The sequence below is a fragment of the Abramis brama genome, assembly GCF_963993115.1.
Source record: "Abramis brama genome assembly, chromosome: 4".
In the NCBI taxonomy this organism is placed as follows: Eukaryota; Metazoa; Chordata; class Actinopteri; order Cypriniformes; family Leuciscidae; genus Abramis; species Abramis brama.
Window position 1 is genome coordinate 57,655,663 of NC_139966.1, and position 14,761 is coordinate 57,670,423.

At 36.6% G+C, this 14,761-nt stretch overlaps 1 protein-coding gene across 1 annotated transcript in view; it reads right to left on the minus strand.

The window, feature by feature from the left end:
- The window catches only part of chrm2a (cholinergic receptor, muscarinic 2a), a 111,536-nt gene that overhangs the window by 96,473 nt on the left and 302 nt on the right, over positions 1 to 14,761 (minus strand). The window lies entirely within an intron of this gene.

The following is a 14,761-nucleotide window of genomic DNA, read 5'->3' on the forward strand; positions in this document are numbered from 1 at the left end:
AATACATCAAATGTGAAGTGTCACACAGGGAATTGTGTGTTTTTTTAAAATGTCAATTCACTGTAAATTATACAAATTGTTCCTTTTAACTTCCAAAAACTGTAAATTTAATGGTATTGTACTGTAAAATGTTGAAGCTGTAGCTTGTTACATTAATAATAATAATCCAATTTTGTTGTATAGACGTTTGAACGAAACTCCCGTTTTTGTTTGTTGTCGCCACAGGATCATGCATTTCATTTGTTGGTAACACTTTACAATAACGTTCATTAGTTAACATTAGTTTTATTTTTATTTATTGGTTTATTTGATAGGGACCATGCATATTCATGAACATTGTTGTATGAAAATACACTATGTAAATATGCCAGAATTAGTACGAATAACTACTTTTCATCTGCAGTCCCTAGGCCGGTAACATAAAAACTAACATAAAGACAGGCAACAATCATACAGCATTCATTCACTATAACAAAACAATATACATTGACAAAACAAACAAACAGAATAAAAATACATGATAACAAAGACATTGTTCATCCACCTCTATATTGCATTTAATTTAACAGTGAAAGTGTATGGGTAATAAATATATAACAGTTAAAAGTGAGTACATCTCTGGTTTTCTAGGAGCTACTGTTTTAAGTGAGTTTTGAAGGTATTGAATGTAGGACACTCTCTTATCGGGAGAGGCAAGCTATTCCAGAGTTTATTATTGCCAATACGTTCTGTCCAAAAGTGGTGCGTCTAAATGGTATAACACAGAGGCCCGTGTACTACCTCCGCTTGCAAGTCTTTGAAAAAAGCCATGCAGTGGAGGGGGGGGGGGGGAAGCTTGACACACATTTTGGAGCTTGACACACTTTATATACTAAACAAGCACACTTGAAACGTTTAAAATTGTCAAAGCTTAAAAATTGATGTCTCTCTAAAATATCGCAATGTTGAAATGACAAAGCCTTGTAATTTGTATTCAGTAATGGACTACAGTTTGTAAGTAATCTACCCATCACTGTATATAAGGGTGAATTTTTTATTTTTTATTTTTTTTTGGCTAATTGTTTGCCATTTCACACAGGGTTCGTACAAGGTGCTTGAATTTGACTTTTTGAAATTTAAGTCCTGGAAAACAACCATATTTTTTGAAGACGTACTTAAAAAGTCCTTGAATTATTAAAAAATAAATAAATTTTCAATTAAAAAAAATTAACGCTGCAGCCTGTCTGAGATATAGAGCTATTTCGCATGGGCTATGAGCCTGATATTAAAGGGTAACTAAACCCTAAACCAACTTTTTTTAGTTAATGATCTCTAAGAATGGGGCTTTATTAGTGCTGTTCATTGATTCAAGTAACTTTTTTGACATTTGGGTATAAAATGTTTTAATCCTACAATATATGGTGTAAAAACGTCTGAGTGCTGCCGTCTTCAGGTTGAACGGTGGCTACTGCAGTTGAATTTTCCTATTGGATGTTGGCGGTACTACGTGACGTAAGCAGGTTCCAGCTCACCACGCCCTCCCTTGGTACGAGCTACCACGCATAGTATTGCATCAGTTAGGATAGCTTCAAGTTAGCGTAAATGTATCTATATTTAGTACAGTGGTCAGGAGGGTACGTAGGTGTAGTGTTGCTGGTTGCAACAGCACTGCTGGACTGCATAGCTTTCCAGCAGACTTGGAAATTAGACGCCAGTGGAGCTCAAGTGTGCAACCTGAATTTTACGCGGGATTGCTTCTCCAACGCAATAGAGGTGGAAATGGGCTTCTCCACACAGCTCGCGCTGAAAAGCGACGCAGTGCCAAACGCTGCTCCTCCTGCATTGACTCCACCTCCGCAGTGGCGTCTTGATGTGAGTGATCATATATATTTTAGGCTAAAGTTAATCCTCTGGGGTCGACAAACGCGCCCGCGCATTTTGCGGGATTTTTTCCACATAGCGGCAAAATATGAATATGCCTACAGAGAGCGCGCGCTATTGACATCAACTCGATAAAACTCATCAGATGCATGTACTTTACGTCATCTTGCGACCCTGTGAGTCACTCTCCAGTTCACCCCCCCCGCTCAGCCCCGCCCTCGGTTCGTCCCCTCTATCTCCGCTGGGCTCTGCCCACTTTTCCAGCTCTTTTTTCAAATATTGCCAGTGAGTGGAGTCAGGCTCTGACCAGGGGTTTAGTTACCCTTTAAGTTTATGATAAATATATAATACAACTTTCATTCTGGACTGGTGCTTGGACAGCGTTGGTCAGTGGATTGACCCATATGAAGTGAAACATCAGATACCACATATATATATGTGTAATTTGAGTAAAAAAATAAATAAAAAATAAATACAAATATTAAAGATATTGTTTGATAAGTGCTGATTGAAGTCCTTGAAATCCCAAAAAGTAGTGCTTGAAAAGTCTGTACGAACCCTGTTCAAAGCGAGTAAATGAATATATATTTTTGAATATATGAGTATATATTGTACGATAATAGTGTGTGTGCCAATAGTGGATCTTGACAGACAAGATTTGCCATTTCTGCGGTTTTTGAAACGACATGAACGTGAGTAAATAAATCTTTGGTTTTCAGTGAACTGTTCCTTTAAATGAATGATAACAGTTGACAATTTGAGACAAAAGTGGATTATTTGTGAATAATGACTTAAATTTCAGTCAGTTTCTCATGCAAATGTATTGTACGATATATTTCGATAACTTTTTGTTGCTAATTTGATGTGTTGGATCACGACACGAACGTGAGTAAATTAATTTTTTGGTTTTCAGTGAACTGTTCCTTTAAATGAATAACAGATGAGAAAAAAGTGGATTATTTGTGAATAATGACTTAAATATTATGTATTATACAATATATTTAGATCATTTTAAACTTTTTTTGTTGCTAATATGACATTTTGGAGCTTGACAGATCAAGTCAGGTGACTGTTTGCCTTTTCGCCTGTTGAAGAAAGTCGTAGTTGTGAAACGGCTTGAGTAAACGGTTTCGAATGTTTGGACAAAAGCGCATGTGTGTGTAACTATCATCTCTATGCATTAAGCCTTGCAGTGTAAATGTAATGGGAGCGAGAGCTCACCAGGGCTGCTCTGCTATTTCACTGATGCACAGTAACCTCCAGGCCTCTCTCTCACACACACACACTCACACACACACACACACACAGTTTCCTCTGTCCTGTCAGATCAGCTCGTTTCTGACAGCGTTTTGTGCCTCTGGAGTTCTGCACTGAGAATATCAGATGTGAAATGTAGAAAAATCCCTCAAACGCGCCGTGTCGCACATGCGGAGAGATCACCAGAGTGTGTCAACAGACTGACTGCTCACACACACACACACTCGCAACCTCAGTGTGCCATTTAAGACAGACGCCCGTGGGGGAGAGGAGTGTGTGTGTGTCCATGCTCTGAATGTCATGAAGTAGCCTGTGTTTGTGTCTGTGTGTGCGTGTGTGTCTGTTTGTGTGTGTGCGTGTGTGTGTTTTGCCTCTGTTGGTTCTGGGGTGACGCTCGTGGGAAAATAACTGTATAATTTTCCTCCTTTACTGTCAGATTGAATCACACACACACTCATCTTTGTTTCACTATATTAGTAAGGACATCATGATATTTTCTATGGTCTAAACCAAATCCTACCCCTAAAACTACCGTCACAGAAACACTTGTGAAATGTCCTCACTAGTCTGTGGTCATATTATTTCACTATGTGAGTGAGGACTTTTGGCCCTCACAAGTACACACACACACTCACTCACTCACACACTCTCACACAAACTCAGTCACACACACACACACTCACTCACTCAAACACTCTCACACAAACTCAGTCACACACTCACTCACTCAAACACTCTCACACAAACTCAGTCACACACACTCGCACTCACACACACTTACACACTGTCACACAAACTCAGTCTCACACACACTCGCTCACTCACTCACTCTCACACAAACTCAGTCACACACTCTCACACACACACAGACACACTCTCACACACACACATACTTACTCTCACACAAACTCAGTCACACACACATACTGTCACACAAACTCAGTCTCACACACACTCGCACTCACACACACACTGTCACACAAACTCAGTCTCACACACACTCGCACTCACACACACTTACACACTGTCACACAAACTCAGTCTCACACACACTCACTCACTCTCACACAAACTCAGTCACACACTCACACACAGACACACTCTCACACACACACTTACTCTCACACAAACTCAGTCACACACACACTCGCACTCACTCACACACACATACTGTCACACAAACTCAGTCTCACACACACTGTCACACAAACTCAGTCTCACACACACTTGCACTCATACACACTCACACAAACTCAGCCTCACACACTCACACACACTCCCACATACACACACACTCACTCAAACACACACACTGTCACACAAACTCAGCCTCACACACTCACACAAACTCAGACTCGCACACATTCTCACACACACACACACACTCTTTATCATCTCAGTAATTATTCCAAGATTGCAGTGAGATTAAATGGAGCGCAAATGGATATAATTGCTAAAAGTAACTAACATTCAAATGAAAACAGAAAATATAAAAATTCTTAATATTAATAAAATCCACAGTAGTGTCTGAGTGACTCGAAAACAACAACACAGCTCCACAGACGCTCAAACACAGCTCTGGACGCCCATCATCAGACTCTCAGTATGAGCTCAAACATTTCTCATCAAATGATCCAAGTTGCTCCACGTTCACTCTTACAACTACTAACTCTTTATTTCTCCTCAGGAGAAACATGAACCAAAGTGAAACAAAGTACATGAAGTGAAAGAGAACAACGTTACGTCTCCTGAGCTGCGAACGAGCAACATCTGAGCTCTAACGCTCTCTCCTCACCAGGAAACAGTAAGCACACATTTACATAACTTTCACATTTTGTCTCCCCTGGTGGAACAACTGCAAAACCTGCTGTGAAGATGATGAGATGCAGGAGAGAGTGAGAGATCATTAGAGGAGGAGATCAGCCAAAAATTTTCTCCATTTGTGTTTCACTGACGATCACACAGGATGAGAACATTATGAATCTCAGACATCATTACTGTGAGTGGAGATCTGAGATACTAAACAAGACAGGAGAACGAAAACTTCTCGACGTCACACATTAAAATCAGGACATACCCATAGACTTGTGTGTGTATGTTTTCCTGTAGCTCAAACAGGGTGTGTGTGTGTTTCCCGTACAACGCCGTAACTTCGCTACTATAGTACGATGCATCTGTAATGATTTAGTCCACTGGAGGCAAGCTGAAGTGAGAACCCAAATGCAATCTATTAACAAAACGTGATCAAACATAAAACAGAGGAAACTCAAAACAAGAACATCGACAGGAAACACTCAATAATCGACAAAGACACAAGGCAAACACGAGGGCTTAAATACACACACTAATTACAATACAAGGAACACCTGTGAATAGGGTTGCGTATCGTTTGGGTTTTTTTCGATACCGGTGCCAAATCGATACTTTCTGAGCCGCGAACCTCACATACTTTTGAAAATCCAGCCTTCAGTTGATCCTGATGAGCACTCATTGTCACAGTTGTAAACATGACGGCGTTCTTCTTCCACGATGGGTTTCGCATCACGGCATTTAAGGTGATGCGTTCTAAAATAACGCTCACCTCGTGCAGGACATGCAATAAGTCAGGAGAGGTGTCGTATTTGGCCAGAGAATGCAAAGAATTGCTGAAATTTAAAGCAGGTTTGTAGCATACAGACTACTTTGCTGTTATTAGTACTGTAGTGTTAAATTATTATATTTGGGTTAGTTGGCTTAGGTTTTATTGTGAATTTGTTATGTAAATGTGTTCTGTTTTGTATTTAAATTACTTTTATTTATATATTTAACTTAAAAAAATATATATATATTAAATTTTAAGAATTTTTTATTGTTTTTTTTTTTCCAATTTCCAATTACAATTTTTCAAAAGTTCTTTAATGTCATTCACCATCGTTTTGAGGCTCTCTCTTTTTTTTTTCTTTTTTTTTTTTAAAGTATCGGTTCAGGCACCGTTTAGGCACCGGTACTGTTTAAAAGTATCGATTTGGCACCGGTATCGAAAAAAACCCAGACGATACCCAACCCTATCACTCTTCACAAACAACGCTTTAAATCTCTTGACAATCTTAAAGACGTGAATGACATTTGTATGTATTCTAAATAAAAGATATAGATTGTTCTGAATGTTAACTTGCTTATTTTGCTCAAGATAATGATTTATTGAGTCCACATGTTATGCAAACTAGAAACTCTCAAAGTCGAGATCCGGTGTTTCCCGAAACCATCGTTCCAACGAACATTCGCGAACAGCATCGCAGAGTTGTGTGTTTGTAACGATGGTTTCGGGAAACACGACTCGCTGAACTGCTGATAAAGACGGAACTTGCGACTATAGTTGGCTAACGATGCTTTCGGGAAACACACACCTGCTCGATTCCCAGGGAAAAGCAAGAACTGATTAAATGTAATTGTGTACCTTATGTGCAATATGATGTTTATAATTGTAATTTTTTTTGTGTTGTCAAATCAATTAATCGCGATTAATCACATCTAACATCAAAGTTTTTGTGTACATAATATATGTGTGTGTTTATATGTTTTATATATATATATATTAGGGCCGGGACTCGATTAAAATTTTTTATCTAATTAATTAGAGGCTTTGTAATTAATTAATCAAAGTTAATCGCATTTTAATTGCATATAAATTAGGGCTGTCAATCAATTAAAAATAATTGTGTTGAACATGTTATTGAAATAATGTTCAAAGGGTGAGCATTGAAATAATTGTGCCTAGCAAATAATCAATACTATACAATTGAACATTATTAAATTATTGAACATGATTAAATTATACATTTAATATTAAACATTAAATTATAAACATTATTTACACTTGCTTTACAGGTTTTTAACATTACTTCGAAAATGCTGCAATTTAAAATTTGAGATGTATTTCATCTGTTTTAGAAAGTATTTTTAGACTTTTGTTTTTTCAGAATAAAACTTGTTTTACAATCTTGAGCATGTGTTATATTTTTATTAAATGTGTTTAATTAAGCCATTGCTGCAAGTAATTTGACAGTTAACAATATTTTAGTGTACAGTTAATCACAAATTCAGTCAGCATTGTCATGACTCATGTTCCTGCAACTGCAAACTATAATTGAATGTACAATTGTATTATCCCTTGATGAAAGGTAAGACGGTGAAACAACGTCACGATATCAACGTTGATTCAATTTGCAAAACCGAAGCATAATTCAACATTGGTTCAACGTCGACATACAATCTTTATTCACCCGGTGAAACAACGTCACGAAATCAACGGTGAAACAACGTCACGATTTCAACGTTGATTCGTTTTGCACAATCGAAACATAATCCAACATTGATTCGACCTTGGTCCCTTACGTTCACCGGTGAATCAACGTTGAAATGCCGGCTGTTTTTTTTATAAGTAAATGTTCCAATCAATGATCCAGGCAGCGCCAGCGCGTTCTCGTCTCCCTCCTTCATTTTACAGTCGAATGGTGGCTAGAACCATAGATATCATATATAAACGCTAGATGTCTTATGGCGCAGTCACTTCCGGCATCACCGTTCGGCCATCTTACCACAGTGAAGCTGTGCATTAAGTGAGTGATCAGCATGCACACAAATCCTCATATCTCGCTGAAATATTGACGGATTTACAAACGGTTTGGTTTCTTACAAACGTTATTAACGTGGCTATAATTCCGAATGCTTGAACATGTATATTATAATTATTCATATGTATGCAGTGTCATAACTACATCTCTGACGTTTATAACAAACCAAACCGTTTGAAATTCGGTAGAAAATTGAGCAAGTTATGGTTATTTAAAAGTATATGCACCATTAAACGAGTGAGCGAGCACACTGTGGCAAGATGGCCGCCACGTGCGGACGTCGACCTGCATTGGCCAGCAGCGCGCACGAGACATCTAGCCTTTATATCTATGGCTAGAACGGCTCCAGGTTCAAAGGTCAATACGGAATGGATTAATCTGCGTTATTTTTTTTAACGCGTTATTTTTTCTCAGATTAATTAATCGAAATTAACGCGTTAATGTCACAGCCCTAATATATATAAATGATATATGTGTGTGTTTGTGTGTGTGTATACAGTACAGGTCAAAAGTTTGGAAACATTACTATTTTTAATGTTTTTGAAAGAAGTTTCTTCTGCTCATCAAGCCTGCATTTATTTGATCAAAAATACAGGAAAAAAAATGTAATATTGTGATATATTATTACAATTTAAAATAATTGGCTTTCAATTTATTATACTTTAAATTATCATTTATTTCTGTGATGTAAAGCTGAATTTTCAGGATCATTACTCCAGTCTATCACATGATCCTTTAGAAATCATTCTAATATGATGATTCATTATCAAAGTTGGAAACAGTTCTGCTGCTTAATATTTTTTCATAACCTGTGATACTTTTTTAGGATACTTTGATGAATAAAAAGTAAAAAAAAAAAAAAGAAGCAATTTTTTTTTAAATAGAAATCTTTTGTAACAACAATAAACACTATTGGTCAGTAATTTGGGGTCAGTAATTTTTTTTCTTTCTTTTTTTGAAATAAATCAATACTTTTATTCAGAAAGGATGTGTTAAATTGATAAAAAGTGATAGTAAAGAAGATTTATATTATTAGAAAATATTTTTTTATTTTGAACAAATGCAGTTCTTTTTAACCTTTTATTCATCAAATATATTAGGCAGCAGAACTGTTTCCAACACTCATAATAAATCAGAATATTAGAATGATTTCTGAAGGATCATGTGATAGACTGGATGTCACATGTGACACTGAAGACTGGGGCACGTTCAAGTTCAAAACGGTGCGCAACGTTTTGCTACGGTTTCCGGGTTGAACGTCATGTTTCCTGGAAACGGCGTGCACCGGTGTGCAACGGGGTTTGAGATGCGTTTTCTCTTGTTTGGTGGGTGTGTCAGAACTGCAGTCCAATCAGCAGCAACATGTATATAAAGCACACGGTATTAAAGTGAACTCGCACAATGGGTTCAAGGAAAGTAATTTACAAATGTCTTCGATGCAGCTCGGTATACGCAACAACTGAGGGTATTAGAAGACATGTTTGTTTTATTGTAAAAAATATAGGTTATCAACATAATGATGTAGTTGCTTATATTTTTAGCTTCATTGCAAGTGTATGACATTTGGTATAGAAATAAACAATGGTAATTAAGTGCTTTTCCTAAAAAGGAGAAAGAAAATACAGGGTATTAAAACAGTATGAACTACAAATAAAGTCAGTATGTGAGGCTAAATAGATGTGTTTTAGTCTGAATTAGGTAAGATGTGTGCTTCCATTTCAGTTTCCACAAATCCCTTCACTCGATTGGGATGTTCTCTTTTGTTCTGGGCGGCAAGTGCAGTAACTGTAACATCGGGCATATTTTGTAGTATTAAACACATATTTATACCGACTTCATCAGGCTCCGAAAATTCTTCACAAAGAACACAAAGAATGGCCTTCTCAGCTGCCATAGTTGCAACTCTTGCGTCATCAGAACAGTGTGTTCAACGCATCACCGTTTCTGTTTAAAAAACGTTGTGCAACGTTTTGTCGGGGCTGAACGCAGCCCTGGAGTAATGATCCTGAAAATTCAGCTTTGCATCACAGGAATAAATTATTTTTTTAAAGTATATTCAAATAGAAAACTATTATTTTAAGTTGTAATAATATTTCACAATATTACTGTTTTTTTTCTGTATTTTTGATCAAATAAACGCAGCCTTGATAAGCATTAGAGACTTCTTTCAAAAATATAAAAAAAACGTAATGTTTCCAAACTTTTGACCTGTACTGTATATATACATATATATATACTTTATACATATATATATGTACAGAGACGCACACACACATATATATATAATGTATATATAAATATAATAATAATATATACACGCACATATGTAAACAAAAACCTTTATGTTAGATACAGTTAATCGCGATTAATCGATTTGACAGCGCTAAAAACAATTATATAAAAAAAGAGTAATTATACCTATTATTTTTGTCGGAGATTTAAAATCACCATTAAATCAAAAACAACAATTGATTTTTAATGCTGTATATTTATCCATCCACATCATTATTTCACAATCAGAAACGTTGATGCAGTGACAGCTCTTCTCTGATGCCGTGTGCAGCGTTTGGAGATCACAGCAATTAGCAAACCACAATCAATCAATCAATTCCCAATGGACAAATTCAAGTCCTATAGGGAAGAAAAAACAGTAGCAATTTCCTTTTCATGCCGTTTGATTTGTCTCCAAACTGTAGTTCAGTTAACACACACACACACACGCATGCTCTCGCTTCCAGAACACTCCTGACGAGGTCCTGCAGAAATCATGAGATGAGTTTGAACCGGATGTTCGGATCAGACGCTCAGTGACTGTCTTCCTCTTTCTCGTTCTCTCTTCTAGGTCCCGCTGTTGTGTGTGTGTGTGTGTGTGTGTGTGTGTAATAAACAACGAGTGCTGCACATAAACACCTCAGTGCCCAAGACCCTCGATGTTGTTGACCCCTGCACTGTGTGTGTGTGTGTGTGTGTGTGTGTGTGTGTGTGTGTGTGTGAGATGCGTAGGTTTAGGGGTAGGGTTAGTGTGTGTGTGTGTGTGTGATGGGTAGGTTTAGGGGTCGGGTTTGTGTGTGTGTGTGTGTGTGTGTGTGTGATGGATAGGCTTAGGGTTCGGGTTAGTGTGTGTGTGTGTGTGTGTGTGAGATGGGTAAGTTTAGGGGTCGGGTTAGTGTGTGTGTGTGTGTGTGTGTGATGGGTTAGTGTAAGAGGAGAGAATATACAGTTTGTACAGTATAAAAACCATTACGTCTATGGAGAGTCTCCACAAAGATAGCGAACCAGACTGAGAGTGTGTTTGTGCCTGTGTGTGTGTGAGAGGGAGAGAGCGAGAGTGTGTGTGTGTGTGTGTGTGTCGACTCTAGCAGGAGATGCTGCCAGTCAGTCTGACATGGTCCTGTTAGCTCTTCTAAATGATTTAAACTACAACTCCATAAACATTATTCACCTAAACACCCTCATAGTGTCAACAACACATAAACACTGTGTACATTAAACTCTGAATGGCATACACACACACACACTCACACACAGGTCAGTGTTAATGAACGTGCGTCTCTTTGAAGCAGAAGCTGTCCATCAACAGCTCAGACTTTGACGACCTGATTTAGACAATGCAGAAGCACCGCAGTAGAAAGGCCACACTGATGTGTATTGTGTTGTGATGTGTGTTGTGTTGTGATGTGTGTATGTGATGTGTTGATGTGAACACAGTGGAGATAATCACGGGTTTTCTTTACCAGCCACCAAAAGACTTTTAAAATAGACGTATAAAATGAAAAGGTGTATAATGATGCACAGGTGACATGCAGCATCACACACACACACACAGGCCCTTCAGCAAGACTTTAACAGCATCTACCAGGAATGGTTTGATGAACACAATATCCCTTCATCTTTAATATTTTATAATAATAATAATAATAAATAAATAAAATAAAAAAAAAAATATATATATATATATAATTAATAAATAATATTATTTTAATTATATTATTTAATGAATATATATATATATATACACACAATTCTATTATATATTATATATTTTTTTCAATGATAGATTAACATTTTATTTATATATAATTTTATATTTAATTAATATATATATAATTATTAACATTTTATTAAATTAAAATAATATATATATAATGTATAATACAATTATATATATATATATATAGTATTATAAATTATATCTATTTTTAAATTATATATATTCATTTTATTTATATATAATTAAAAATATATTTTATTTATATATAATTTATTAAATATAATTACAAATGATATTTTATACTAAATTGTATATTTAATACTAAAATATATGATAGCACATAAAATGCTAAAATATTGTTTTTATTATTATATAATTTTTTATCATTATTTTCCTGTCTTCGTGCTATACTGTTATATTCCATTCTTTCTGTTGCTAATATACAAATGTTTATTGTCTATTTTATTGTTTATTGTGTGAGTGATCAGGAAACCACTTGAGATGTTACATGTGTGTCAGGTGACCTCAGGGGGCGGGGCATTCTCATTCTACAGAGCGTTTGATTGGGCGAAGAAAACTGCAGACAACATGAGTCATCCATATTCTCCGTCAGTTTTCCAGGACGAGAGAAACTTGTTTGTACATTTAAATGCTGAACGTAAATTAAGAAGAACAACTTTCAGGAGGATAGCAGCATGTAGATGAGCTCAGAGATGCATACACATGGACTAAAGGTCACAATCCTCACATTTTGATTTAATGTGCCCTTTAAGAGTGTTAGTGAGATGCTACACTGAAATTGTTTTGTTAAATTAAAAAGAAAAAACTAATTGTGAGGAAAAAAAACTAATAACTGAATAACTTTTGTAGCTTTAATAAGGATTAATCTATATTCAGTTTATCATTTATGCATTGAAAACTGGAGTGATTGATAACTTTATTCAATTTCTGTACCTCTTAGACCAACCTCAAAATATTAAAGCACTATTTACAAGATTATATGGGTCAAAAACAATGAAAACAAGGTGGGTAAAAATCAACGGTCTGACTGAGCCAATAGAAAACAACCTTAGCGTTGAGATATATTAAAGGCACAGCTATGTGACATTTATTACAATGGGTTTATGTGAAGATTGTTTTTAAGTTCACTTAAATTAAACGTTTTTATATGTTCAAAAGCCTATTAAATGTTAAAAATTACTCTACTGGAGACATCAGTTTTGGTTTCAGTGAGACTGCCCTTCATTCGTAAAAAGATGCCATTACACAAATATTAAAAAATATGCTGTCTTTATGTTGTTTCAACATAATTTTTGCCAAAAGAATTACAAAATCGATTGACAGCACCTTTTAACTGTGTTACATTGAAATGATATAGAAACATAAATAGCCTTTTACCAATTAACAATTTTTATTGTTGTTTCTATATGATTTTTGGCGATTCCATGTGAATGTATTACAATATCGATTGACAGCACCAATAAAACCCGTTTTACTGTATGCACCGTTTAAATGATAAAGTAGTATAAACAACATTTGACCAATTAACAGTTTTCATTGTGGCAAGTTAAAAAAATAAAATAATAATCTTGTGAACCTTTGCGCGTCCCGGGAAATTCAACGCGCGCTCCCCTCTGCATGTAACGCGCACTCAAAAAGCCAAAAGATCATCAGTTTAAACAGCATCTCGCGAATCCTCTTCACTGTCAGTAAAGCCTTGAGTAAAGTGCGCACGAGCCGATATTTCCAGTCAAGAGCGTTTGAGATTTTCTATTTCTCGTGATTTTATCTCATTTCACGCACTATAAACGAATCCAACCAAAAGCGCAAGCAATCCATCAGTGCCAAATCCACCGATAATCAATGTGATGCTCGTCCTGTACAATAATCATTCTATGAGCACAATTGGAATCAATAGCCCACCTAAGTTATGAGCAGTCAATCTCTACTTTTCCCTCTGTGAAGTATTTGCTAATCCTAAAGGTTAAAAATAGCAGATTTGAGCCGTGTCACGTGACGCGCTTTGATTATCGATGAGAACAGCAATCTGATCAATCCCACGCGCGGGTTCTGATCCATAAAGAGCAACAGAGGAAACAAATCAGTTTCATCAGGGATTTTGCATGAAAACTACCAGCTCATGTCATTAAACTCCATTGATTAATAACAGTTCGTCGTTACCCAAACATTAGTGCCTGATAAAGGACCGTGATTGGCTCATTTTCATTTCTTCATCACTTCAGATTCTAATCAAACTTCAACTAAACAGTCAAATAATACTCTGAACTATATTCGGGGAATTAAAGAAAACTATTAAACGCGCATTGGATAAATCCTCCACCCAGCACCCATTGCGCGCAGTGATTTGCACATTTCGGTTTAGTTGGAGACACATATAAGTTTGATCAAGTTGTTTTTGTTAGAGGTCTGTGATCGTGATGTATCACTAATGCAACCGTGAACAAGAGAGCAAATCCCGTCCATCAAATCAGTCGGAGAATCAGTTCACACACACTTTCGCGTCATGAAACATTAAAAACACATTATTTACAGTATCCGACCTGTGCTGACGTTTTTGTATTATTCACTGCAGATGCATAACGTCCAACTGACCAACTAGAAGTGGAAATGGTTACATAATTAGTCCATCCAGTGTGTCTGAATTGAATGCGTCGCGTTAGACTCGCTCAAGTTCAGTGCGCAAACGCTTTTACGCGCAACTCAAACGCCAGCGAATTCAGCCAAATGCGTTTCTTTTAAACCTAATTTGTTTGATCGGATAACTAAATGTTGTAGCCAAAAAAAATTAGAACAATTCGAGTTGGTTTGTGCGTAAATCCCGCTTTGATTGACTTCAGTTTGGCGCGTTTTCCAGCTCCGGTTTCCTCTGATTGCGCGCTCTGAAAATCAACCCTAGTGAATGAAGTCTTTAAGTTTCTTGCATGCTTGAGTGAGTTATGAAAGGAAAAGCGCGTGAAATCTCTTGGAGTCTCCGTGGAGCGTCTCAATCCACAATGATCCTCGTTTTCCCGCTGCTTGC